This window comes from Petromyzon marinus, chromosome 8, assembly GCF_048934315.1.
Source record: "Petromyzon marinus isolate PM22_M1 ecotype Great Lakes invasive population chromosome 8, UKy_Petmar_22M1.pri1.0, whole genome shotgun sequence".
Classification (NCBI taxonomy): domain Eukaryota; kingdom Metazoa; phylum Chordata; class Hyperoartia; order Petromyzontiformes; family Petromyzontidae; genus Petromyzon; species Petromyzon marinus.
In genome coordinates this window covers 2,542,810-2,554,267 of record NC_133674.1, presented here as the reverse complement: position 1 = coordinate 2,554,267, position 11,458 = coordinate 2,542,810, and the positions used below count along the sequence as shown (strand labels likewise).

Sequence of the window (11,458 nt, the reverse complement as noted above, 5' to 3'; positions counted from 1 at the left end):
CCCATGCCCCCTCACAACCCCCCATGCCCCCTCACAACCCCCCATGCCCCCCCTTTTTCTCCACCTAACGAACCCCCTCTATGCTCCCCCTCACCCCCCCCTTGCCCTCCCTGCCCTCCCCCTCGTGACCCGCCCCCTCACCCCCCATGCCCCGCCCCCCTCCCCCGCTGCTACTTCCGGTCAGGCAGGGGGCGAGTGGAGGCGGCGCGCGCTGTGGATTGTGGGTGGCGAGCGGCTGATTTGGATTCCCGCTCACGGCCACCGTCAGTGGCTCGCGAAAGCTTCTGAAGCTGCGGCTCGCTGGGCCTCCTCTACGTCGACTCAGCCTGAAGGTGAGAACCTCGCGCGGTGTGCACACATCAGCAGTGGCGGCGGTGGTGGGGGGAGACAGAGGAGGAGGCGCCTGGCCCACAGCCGTCACGTCCTAGACGCCTGCTGAGTTCACGGCGCTGCTTCAAGCAGAGCCCGGCCCTGCTGCTGCTGATGATGAGGCGCTGACGGTGGAAACCGGCCCCAGAGTGGCCCTCGTGTTGAGCCATAGCTGATGAGAGGCACTCCCAGACTGCCGTGTGTTTTTATCCCTGGAGGGACGGGTTTGTTGTGGAGGCGAATCGCCTGCTGCTGGAAAAGGCATCCACTAGAGGCCGCTATATAGAGGTATTTGGTCTACTCTTCCACGCTGGTCCGGACGTGTTGGAGCAAAGTGGCCATGCCCACACTTTACCCCATCACACGCAGGGCGTTAGCTCGCTGGACTTGCAATGCAGAGGTGCAGGTTAGATTTCATTCCCACTCACATACCCACCGACACTCACTCAGCCACCTACTCAGCCACTCTCTGGGCATCTATGAAAAAGAGCTTCATAGCTCATCGGATTCCTCCAGCAAAAACATACTGATTCTCACCCACCCACTCAGCCATTCACCCACCCACTCTGGCACTCATCCACTCACCAATTCACTCAGCCACCCACTCGGCCACCCACTCAGCCACCCACTCTCTCACCCACTTCGTCACCGGTCACCCACTGCCACCCACCCACTTGGTCACCGGTCACCCACTGCCACCCACCCACTTAGTCACCGGTCACCCACTGCCACCGGTCACTCACTCTGCCACCGGTCACTCACTCTGCCACCCACCCACTCTCTCACCAACCCACCGACTCTCTTGCCAACCCACCGACTCTCTCGCCAACCCATCCACTCACCCACAGGGAGACACAAGGAGACAAGGGGACCCACATGGTGTGAGAGTGTATCAGCATCATTGTGGTTGTTGTGGTGGTTATGTTGGTTGTTATGGTTGTGGTGGTTATGGTTATATTTGTGGCAGTAGTGTTTATACTTGTGGTTATGTAGCTGGTGGTTATGATTATATTTGTGGTTACGGCGATTATGGTCGCAGTGATTGTGATTATATTTGTTGTGGTTATAACCCGCGATGTATTTCGTCGAGGATGGATGCCGCCGCGTGCAGGAGTTGGGCGAGGCGGGAGTGAGCCACCTGAAGCGCCCTCTCCGACGGTGGTGAGCCGCCGGGCGGCCGGGCAGTGAGCAGCTCGGCCGGCGTCGCTTCTCCTCCCCCTTCCGGGGCTGCCAACCCCAGTGGTGTTGAGTCGTCCTCCTCTTCCACTGGAGCCCTGGTACGAGTTTTTCTTCGCGTCTCCATTATAGCGATTCATCTTACTATTTGGCTACTTCTGACGCCAGTTGTAGTGGGTGGAACGGAGAGCGAGACTTCTTACCGAAAGAACCAAAGAGTATGAACTTATATGGTTTATTTCATCTATTTTTAGTGGTTTGCTACCATTCCCTTTGCACTCCTATCGTTTTTGTATTGTTTGTTGTGACGTTATGACCCCGTGCCCCCTACTGGCACATCTTTGATCAAAGAGCTTTATAGCTCATTGGATTCCTCCAGCACAGAATCAATACCGATTCTGATGAGACCGGAACGAACACGTTTGAATCGAATCGCGTACTTCGCTTTACTAAAATAGTTGTGGAATCGATTCTTGTGGAATCTGTTCTCGTGGAATCGAATCATCGATATTAATTACAGAGATTCACCATCGATATTAATTACAGACATTAATCAACGACGTCGCTAGGAGTATCGTGGTGCCGCTCTGCAAACCTTCGGGCTACTATCAAAGGTTTGTTCATCAAGCCATCCAGATATATAAACACAGACATAACTTCAACCGAGAAGATGGATACAAATTGAGTAATCATTGGAAGAATGTTATTAACCAGGTAAAACCTTAACTGCTTTATGGTGTTGCCTTAACTTTCCGCATCTCTAATTTCTTAAGCTTCCCACTCCCAGCCCCGCTCTCTTCAGCACTCCCCTCCTCATACCCCCCCTCTCTATCTCTCCTCCCTGATCCTCCCCCCTTCTCTTACCTATATAGTCTCTTGTTTACAGCAGCTCTTTTGCCCACGTCGGCAATTGTTTCTTGCTGTGGTTTGTCCCACCTGATGATGGACGCTTGTGTTGTGCCCGAAACGTCGTGATTTAATTTATTTTATATTTTATGCCTGTGTGACTTTACCGAAAGAACCAAAGAGTATAGCCCAAGAGAGTTTGTGTAGGTTGGAGCGGTAGTGTAGCACAGTAGGGGGCACAGGTGGTGCATCGGCCAGTCATCTCAGTCAAGCAACCAATGGCAACCTGGGTCTGTCTGTCTGTGACCTCCTGCTGCCAGCGGGCGTTCGACGCTTCATGTGGCCTTAACCTGCACGTAGCCTGGCACGAGCGCCGTGGTGACATCTCCACCACTTCGTGGCGAATGGCGGTTGTTGTTTATGGTCGTCTCGCGATTAGCACTACGCTGCACTACTAACCCAGCGACCCGAGTTCAATTCCCGCTCACGGCCAACACTGGTGACGATTCCGTTCCTGGGCCTCCCCTTGGTCAACTCAGCCTCAAATGAGTACCTGGTGCGTTGTGTAAACATCGCCACTGGGGAAATTAAGGCGGCCGGATGTGGTGCTGGCCACCTACCCCCCTTCGTGTATCAAAGGTGCTGCTCGTTAACAGCACTTGCACCCGACAGTCCTGTCGAAGGCTACATGGGGGATCTTTGTCTTTGTTTGGTGGTGCAGCTGAGGAGGCGCAACTGCACGGCGAGTACCTCTACCGCAAGGCGCAGGAGGCCAAGAAGGTCCTCGTAGAGGAGAAGGCGCGGCTCAAGAGGGCGCTCGATGGTAACGGGCGGCGAGACGGATCTAGAGATGGGCTCGCGCCGACAAGACAGACGAGAGACAGCGAGACAGACTAGAGACGTTGAGACACGCAAGACAGACTAGAGACGGATCTAGAGACAATGAGACACGCAAGACGGACTAAGATGGGACAAGACGGTCTGACAATACAGGCGAGAAGACAACCGCGCGTTGGAAAGCGTTTCCGAATGAATCCATGCGTGCGCATGATTTTTCTTCCTTGTTAATTCTCCCCTGCCCGCCCCCCACCCACTGCCCCCTGTCCCCCTGACGTCGTCACCGAAGAAAACCTGGTGCTGCCTACGGACCTGCGGTGGGAGGCGCTTGAACTCCAGAAGGCCGTGGAGTTCGACCAGGGAGGGGAGGGTGATCTCACATCCCTCACCATCACGTCTCCTCGCATCTCTCTCTCTCTTCCTTCCCGCGAGACTCCCGAGGCAGAGGGATAAGCGTCGCGCGTCTCCGCCCGCTAGACACGCCGAGTCGGCGCGCATCCCCGGCTCGCCGTCGGTCCTTCCTGCCAAGCGGTGGCACCGTGTTTTGCCGCGGAGGTTCGCGGTTCGAGAACGGCGGGCCCTCAACCCCCCCCCCCCCCCCCCCCCACCGGTTTAATGGGTTTAATGCCGCAGTTGCGTTGACCGTAAATACTGCACGGCGATTGCTTCCCAAGTGGACTTTGAAAAATCCCGTGGCGTGAACGTGGAAAAAGAGTCGGCCGTGTGTGTGTGATGGCTGGCGTAAATTTTTGTGGAATGTCAAATGAAGGCCGTGGTCACCACATAACGTGTGCTTCTGGAGCAGTCTTCCTTCTGGAGCGGTCTTCCTTACAATATTAGGAAGCCACTGGAGCTTTGCACTTTTAAATCATCGTCTAGATTGACAAACTCATTTCTTGAGAACTACTTTTTGTGGTTAGTTTGTCACACTTCCGATTACCACGGTTGGCTACGTGCTGTAACAAAGAGGTTTAACATGCACTGACGCACTCATTCACTCACTCATCATTTTACTCAATTTACCCACTCACCTGCCATATCACCCACCCACTCTTGCAATTGGGACTCATCCAGGTCTCATTATTGCTCAGCTCGCTACACAAAATCAACGCGATCACTGCAGAGTGATATTCTCAACCATTCCTGGTCGCTCCTTCCATCCATCCACCCACACACACACCTTCACTCACCTGCACGGTGAAGTATGGCAAATGATAACCTACCCTCTCCGTCCCCCCTGCCCCATCTACCACCTCTTTCTATCCACCCCCCCCCCCGTGTCAGTAGGAGTGAGCAGCCACATGGATGACGAGTACCGCTGAGCCGGCGTGAAGGACCCACACATCATGGCGACGACCTCACGCGACCCCAGCTCCCTCCTCAAGCAGTTCATCAAGGTGTGGGCACGGGGTCACAGGGGCTACAGGGTTTGGGGTCACACGAGGAATGTGGGTCCTCGTGTATTGCATGTGTACAAGCGCGCAAAGACAGAGGTCCCCCATATAGCCTTAACAGGTTTTTGGGACAGGTGCTGTTTGCGTGGGTGTAGGTGGCTAGCACCACAACTGGCCACCTTTATCTCTCTGGTAATGATGTTTAAACACCGCACTAGGTACTCGTTTGAGGCTGAGTTGATCTAGGGGAGGCCCAGGACCAGTTCAGATAATCGCCACTGGTGTTGGCCATGAACGGAAATAAACCTCGGGTCACTAGGTTTGTGGGGCAGCATGCTAACTGCTAAATTACCGCACACACACACGTGTTCTCTATCGGCTTTAGAATCAGTTCCTTGCACCTCACACGAGTCGTGTCGACCAATCATCGGGCTTGTGCAGTGTGAGACAACTCGCATCCGTTGAGTTAACCAGAAGAAATCTGGTTGTTGATGAAAGGTGGAGGCTGTGTGGGGGGGGGGGGGGGGGTCGTAAGTGGTGGAGCGTTGGACACTTTGGTTTGGTGCATGCAGCTTTTGTCAACTTCATTCCTCGCGATTCAGTCCGCCTTTTCGCGATGACCGATCCCTTCCATTCATCGAAAATGTATCTACTGTAGCACTACGCACGGTCGGTGGTCACGGAAAGATGTACCATTGGGGGCGCCACTGTGGCGAGATGTTAACTCCCTCACCTGGTATACAGGAGGTCGCAGGTTCAATCCTGACCCTGATGCCTGCTGTATATTTGGAGTTGCGTGCCTCTTTCCGAGGAGTCGCGTGGATTTCTCTCCAGGTCCTCCGGTTTTTCCCTCCGCATTTAGAATCAACGTCCGTTTAAGAGTATTTGGCTGATATAAATTTCCACATGGCGATAAGCCACTTAGTTGAGCTATGATTTGTGGCCAGGTCGCTTCTGGAAAAGAGCTGCATAGCTCAGTGGGCCTTACCTGGTAAAATAAAAATAGTAAAGTTTTTCCAATGGTGCATCCCAGTTGTGCCAACACGGGGTTTGGCGACCCTGTATACCGGCACGGCTCGGCTCGGCTTCCGCAATGGAAAAAACAAACAACACAACCCGAGTCGGATACAGTGGGGGGGCGGGGAAGTGGGGGGGTGAACGCAGCGTGGCCGGGAAGGACGCCGGTGGGAAGAGCGGACTCGGCGTGTGACCGCTTGCTGTCATGTTACCACACCACCACCACCATCCCACCACCACCGCAGGAGAAGAAGCTGATCCTGCCGAACGCTCAGCCGATGAACCACGGAGGCCACAAGCTGCAGGCGCTGGTGTGGGCGTGCTGCGCCAACGCCGTCAACGACTTCATCGTCCTGCATGAGCACCGCGGTATGCCAGGCACGCGCACGCACCGCAGTCGACAAAGCTCCTCCGTGTAGCCTTTAACAGGCTGTCAGGGCAAATGCTGTTTGTCGAGCGACCTACGAAGGCCGGCAGGGCACACGGCGGGGTGGGTGGTGTGGTCATTACCGCATCTGGCCCCTTTTGTCTCCCCACTGTCGATGCTTAGACACACCGGAAATCGAAGTCAGGTCACCGGATTTGTAGTGTAATGAGATAGCCACTCCGCTCCCGCTCCCCGGTGTGATGCATGGTGTGACGTGTGTGATGCGGTGCAACAGACGGGGATGGAGGTGTATTTAGCTGTGCGTACGATGTGCGGTGTGTAGTATGACGCTGCAGACATGGAATTGTGGTGTTTTAACTGTGTATGTGGTGTGATGTGGTATGATGCCGCAGATGGAAGGGCAGTCTGTTTAACTCTCCAGTACAGTCTGTGTGACACCTATGGTGTGTCTAACTTTCCGGCATGCTGTTCATGTGACACGTGGTACGATGCCACGGTGTACTTGACACTCTCGAGCGTGGTGATGCGGCACGACATCCGGACATGGACATGATGTCCGAGGCATTCCAACACCTCGTGATGCACAACTTCACGTCGCGACTCGGAAAGAGGGTGCGTGCGGGCACCGTGCCAGTCTCACCCACATCTTCCTCCCCCATCCCCAAAGCACAAAGATCCCTCGTATAGACTATAACCCTTTCTCATTTCCATGATGTACATATACGTCGTCGAAACGGAACCGTAAGAAAAACTCAAGTACGTCTTCTGACCTGAAGACATACCTTTTGCTCCCATAAGACTATGCGGGAGGGCGTGTGGCACAGTTTTGTTCCATAGAGTGCCGGTCGTGTCACTACGGTTCTCTGCGGTGAGGGCAACGCCTTTTAAAAACAGCAGCGCTACGCCTCTATAAATAAAATTAACGCCGAGCCGCTCGCGCGTACCGAGATTCAGCGGTGAACGTGACACCTACCACCCGGCAACTTGCAGATGTCTCGGAATGGGAAAGAGTGAGCAGACTTTTGGGCCAGGTGCTGTGTGTCCGCCTGTATATTCGGAGTTTGCATGTTCTCCTCCTGGTCACTTTGATTTTTCTCCGGGTCCTCCGGGTTTTTCCCTACACATTTAGAAACTTGAATTTCGAGTATTTTGCTGCTATACATTTTTATGTGAAAAAGAGCTACATAGCTCAGTGGTAAAATAAAAATAGTTTCGTTTTACTTTAGTTTTCGAGCAACAGCACAGAGTTTTTATTTAACGCCATCTCTGAAGCTCAAGGCGCGTAATGTTGTTCATTTGCTAATGCATCCGCAGTTTTAAACAGGGTGGCCGCTGGCCTCTAACTGGCAAACGTCTGCGAGGACACGTAATGAGAGTCCAGCGCCGTCCGTGTGACTTGCCGCGACCCCTCCCGTGACTTCTGTGCCCCCCTTCCCCCCTCCCAACAGGCACAACGTCTACAAGCGCGACGGCAAGGACATCGAGTTGAAGGAGGTGGGACCGTGATTCGAGATGGAGCGTAAGTCTGCCTGACACATTGTTACTCGTCTCCACTTTACACCCCTGCAGAGGCGGTGGAAATTCCACATTCCTTGTGGACTTCCCTACGAAGTGGTTGTAAATTTTATCGACCCCTGAGAGGATGATGGGCTGAATGTAAGAGTCTAGCCTCGGGCTAGGTGGCCCGCGGGTGACTTGTAGGGCGGATCGGAACTTGAGTCGGTGGGGTCGCTGCTCTGGTCGCATTCGCTGTACCGTGACCCGACTCGCATTTCCCCACCCCGGATGCGATGTGTAAATTCAAAGATGATCGGATGTAATGCTGGCCACCCACACCCACCCCTTGGTGTGCCGTGCTGGCTTTCCTACATGCTAACACACGAACAGCGCTTTTCCCACGCCGTCTGTTAAAGGCTGCATGGGGGGGATCTTTGCTTTTGTGTGTCGCGCAGTCTATGAGATTAAACTGGGCACGCTGGACAACGCGGCCACCGCCGAGGTGGAGTGGCCTTGGCGACCGTACATGAACACGGCGAAGAAGAGGAAGTTCCTGAGCGTGGAGTGAGGGAGGGGAGCGACTTCCCCCCCCCCCCATGGGCCTGGGGGGAGGGGCATTGGGGGGGGGGGTTTGTCCCTGGAAAGCCGGAGTTGGAGTCGAACCTCGCGGCGCTCTCCGCCGAGGCTCGAGACGTTGAGGAGAGGTCGCCGCGTGGATAGGGCAGTGCGTGAATCTCTGTTCCAACCGTCGTCACACACGCGCATCATACGCGTCACACACACATTGCGGATGTACATTTATCAAACACAAACATGCACATCGTCGCATGCGTCGCACACAGAAGCACACAATTGCACAAAAAGACAAAGGTACTCCGTATCGCCGTTAACAGATTGCTGGGGCAAGTGCTGTTAACGGGTAGCACCTATGATGGCCGGCATGGCACAGAAGTGGTTGTGTGGCCAGCCCCACGTCTGGCTGCCTTTGTCCTCCCCAGTTTTGCGATGTTATACACACCCCACACCACGTACTCAGATGGCTGAGTTCGTAGTGCGCTAACTGCTGCACCACCGCTCCCCAAACGGTGTACATACACGCGTACACAAAACGAAACATTAACATTTATTTAAGTAACAAAAAAGAAAATACCAAGTCAGGCAGATGGAGAAAGTGGCGTGTCGCCGTGCACAGCACCGCTCTCGTAGCTACTCACCTAGGGTGGGAGCTCTTGGCTTCAATGCCACCCGGGATGTTTAGATGTGAAAACCTGCCATAAATAATATTTTTGGGAAGTCACAAGCGCCTTAAGTTGCATCTCATCTCGACCATTTTAATGGGCACCCCCCCCCTGTAGCTGTCCCCCTGTGGCACAAAATAAACTAACAAAACTAATCTCTTTTTATTTTACCAGGTAAGGCCCACTCAGCTGTATAGCTCTCTTTCAGGAATGACCGGGCCACAAATGAAAGCGCTATAAAGTGGCTTGTCACGCAGAAATATATAGCAGCCAAATACTTTTAAACGCATGTTTCTAAATGTGGAGGGAAAAACCGAAGGACCCAGAGAAAAATCCACGCGGTCACGGGGAGAACATGCAAACTCCAGATATACAGGCGTCGGGATTTAACCCACGACCTCTATACCAGGCGAGGCCCCAAGGTGAATCAGCACTTGGCCTGCGAGCGGGTATTATTAGTCTGTCAGTAGGGGGTAATGATTCCGGATTTCAGTCTCAATTGAAACTGAAATCTGGAACACTTTTGTCATATTTTGCTCGTATAAGTGTGTTCATAAAATACAAGTTTGGTCATTGAGAGAGTTATAAATGTCCTATACGCATTTCATGTTTATTGTGTTTATTGTATTTAATGTATGAAGAAAATACAATTTTGTATATGCTACAGTATGTTTCACACGTTATTCAGTGACACTGCATATGACGGGCAATGTTTGGGGCAATCGGCCTTCAACATGGAAAATACATAGAGGCCACATGACCCGTGGCCACCGCCACTTCAACCGTGGCCCCACCACTTCAACCGTGGCCCCATTGGCACGTTGATGTGTGGCTCTGCCTTCACCTGTGGTGAGAATGAGACCAGAAAAATTACAGGAGGCCGACTCCATATGAGTCCGTCACGCTCTGGATCTCGCTAATGGGACGTCGGATGAAAATAAAGCATGGAAGCGACAAGTTTCTTCTCTGGCGAGGACATTCCCACAAGATTGCCACCTTTCCCAATTAATGGAATTTGCCCCAACATCACCCTGATCCAAACCAGCGGGAGCTGAAATCTTCCAGAAGGTTCAGGATTTATTGGTACAATCGTTCGGATGTTGGTGTCCGCATGGACTTGCATTTAAAACCCCTGGTCCGCTTGACGTCTTTTAAACAATACCTGTGGTCGGGTCCGCTCCCCCACCTTTCTATCCCCTGCTTTTTTTTTATAACCGGTGTAGTATATGTTGACGGTGTGTGCGTGTATCACAACGCGATGTAACCGGGCCCTCGAATTGCCTCAAGAAATGAATAAACAACACCTGTCGCTTTGCTGTTGTGATGTCACCACGAGGCGCCGAATGACGGTGGGACGGCGTCGTCGCACTCGTCGAGCGGACAAGGGCTCCGTGAAATGACGGTGCGGATTGCGCCAAGCGTATAGAGGTCGCCGATTGCACGCCGCTGTGGCTCAAACACTCGTGGGTCCACCTCAAAGTTCCTGTGCCCATTTGAACCTCATTGCCTGCGATGATGCTGCTGCTGCCATGGAAGAACACACGTGGCGCCCTCTTGTCTCTCCATGTTGTCTTTCACGTCCCATCGCAGTTTTCAGGTCACTTGATGTTTACAGCCTCCGGTAAGGAGGCAGTGAGGTTCAGCCGCTCCATTTTTCTTCCTTTAGTGCACAGTACCGTACACGGATACGGGCACAGTACAACACCGTAGCTTTATTGATTGTTCAACAAAAAAGACCATCCCTCGCCCAATCTAGTTACCTATACGGTGTAATATATGGCGAGACATTTGTTAACGTAAAAAAAATGGAACTGTAATGCTGAAAATTATACTCCATGAAACTCGGGGTTTTATGGAGTATCTGAGGGCTTCTCAACGCTTCATGCCTCGCCCCCACTGATGCCCTCTTCTCCCCACTACTACTGACGATTGTATGTAGGGTGTGTAGGCATTTACTTCCGACTGTTGTATGTAGGGTGGTGGTGGTGGTGATGGTGGGAGTAAATGAGATTTAAAACTGGGTGCTTAACTTGAACTCACCACCACTCACATCATGTATGCACTCATCCGCCATCTTGCTCACTGACCCTGTTTCCGTGTTGATGGTGTGAGTCCGTATTGATGCTGTGAGTCTGTTGATGCTGTGAGTCTGTGTTGATCATGTGAGTCTGTGTTGATGCTGTGAGTCCGTGTTGATGGCTCGGGGGCACGGTACAGAGGGGCAGTACAACTGTAGAGTAATAGTTGTTGTCCAGCAGCGGCAACTGCGGTGGACGGGGAGTACACACGCCAGTGAGCCTCATGCGGGTTTGTCAGCAGGGCGGAGGCACTGGGGCAAGGATCACAGAGACCCTCCCTGGAAGACACTGGAACCCGCTCGTGGGTTGGAGAAGGGAGGCGCGGCCGAGTCGGATAAAAGCAGCGGAGAGCGAGAGCTCGTGGTTGCACGTTCTGGGAAGTGGAGTCGTCTCGTCGGCACTGTCGTCTTTGCCGACTTGGTCGCTGCCGTCTTCACTAGATAATTGGGCGGCCGGATAGTTGTTGGCTGTCTCGGTCGATGCCGTCAGTGTAACATGGTGGGGGTTGTGTCTAAGCTAGGCTATTTGACTGGGAGAAGCGAGGGCGAGTCTGTGAACCTGATGGTGTTAAATAAGGAAGGTGCGGAAGGTACGGGAGAGGATGAGGAAGATCGTGGG

The 11,458-nt window shown here is 53.2% G+C and overlaps 1 long non-coding RNA gene across 2 annotated transcripts; it reads left to right on the top strand.

Annotated features, from left to right (window-relative positions):
* The first annotated feature begins 3,831 nt into the window (after nucleotides 1-3,831).
* LOC142924077 (uncharacterized) lies at nucleotides 3,832-10,076 on the top strand. 2 transcript variants are annotated; one of them, XR_012941213.1, is made up of 4 exons: nucleotides 3,832-4,625; nucleotides 5,885-6,008; nucleotides 6,544-6,639; nucleotides 7,476-10,076. It is a non-coding gene; the product is annotated as an uncharacterized LOC142924077 (long non-coding RNA). The 2 variants fall into 2 exon arrangements; XR_012941212.1 differs by lacking the exons at nucleotides 3,832-4,625; nucleotides 5,885-6,008 and having other exon boundaries at nucleotides 6,017-6,639.
* Nucleotides 10,077-11,458: the final 1,382 nt, after the last annotated feature.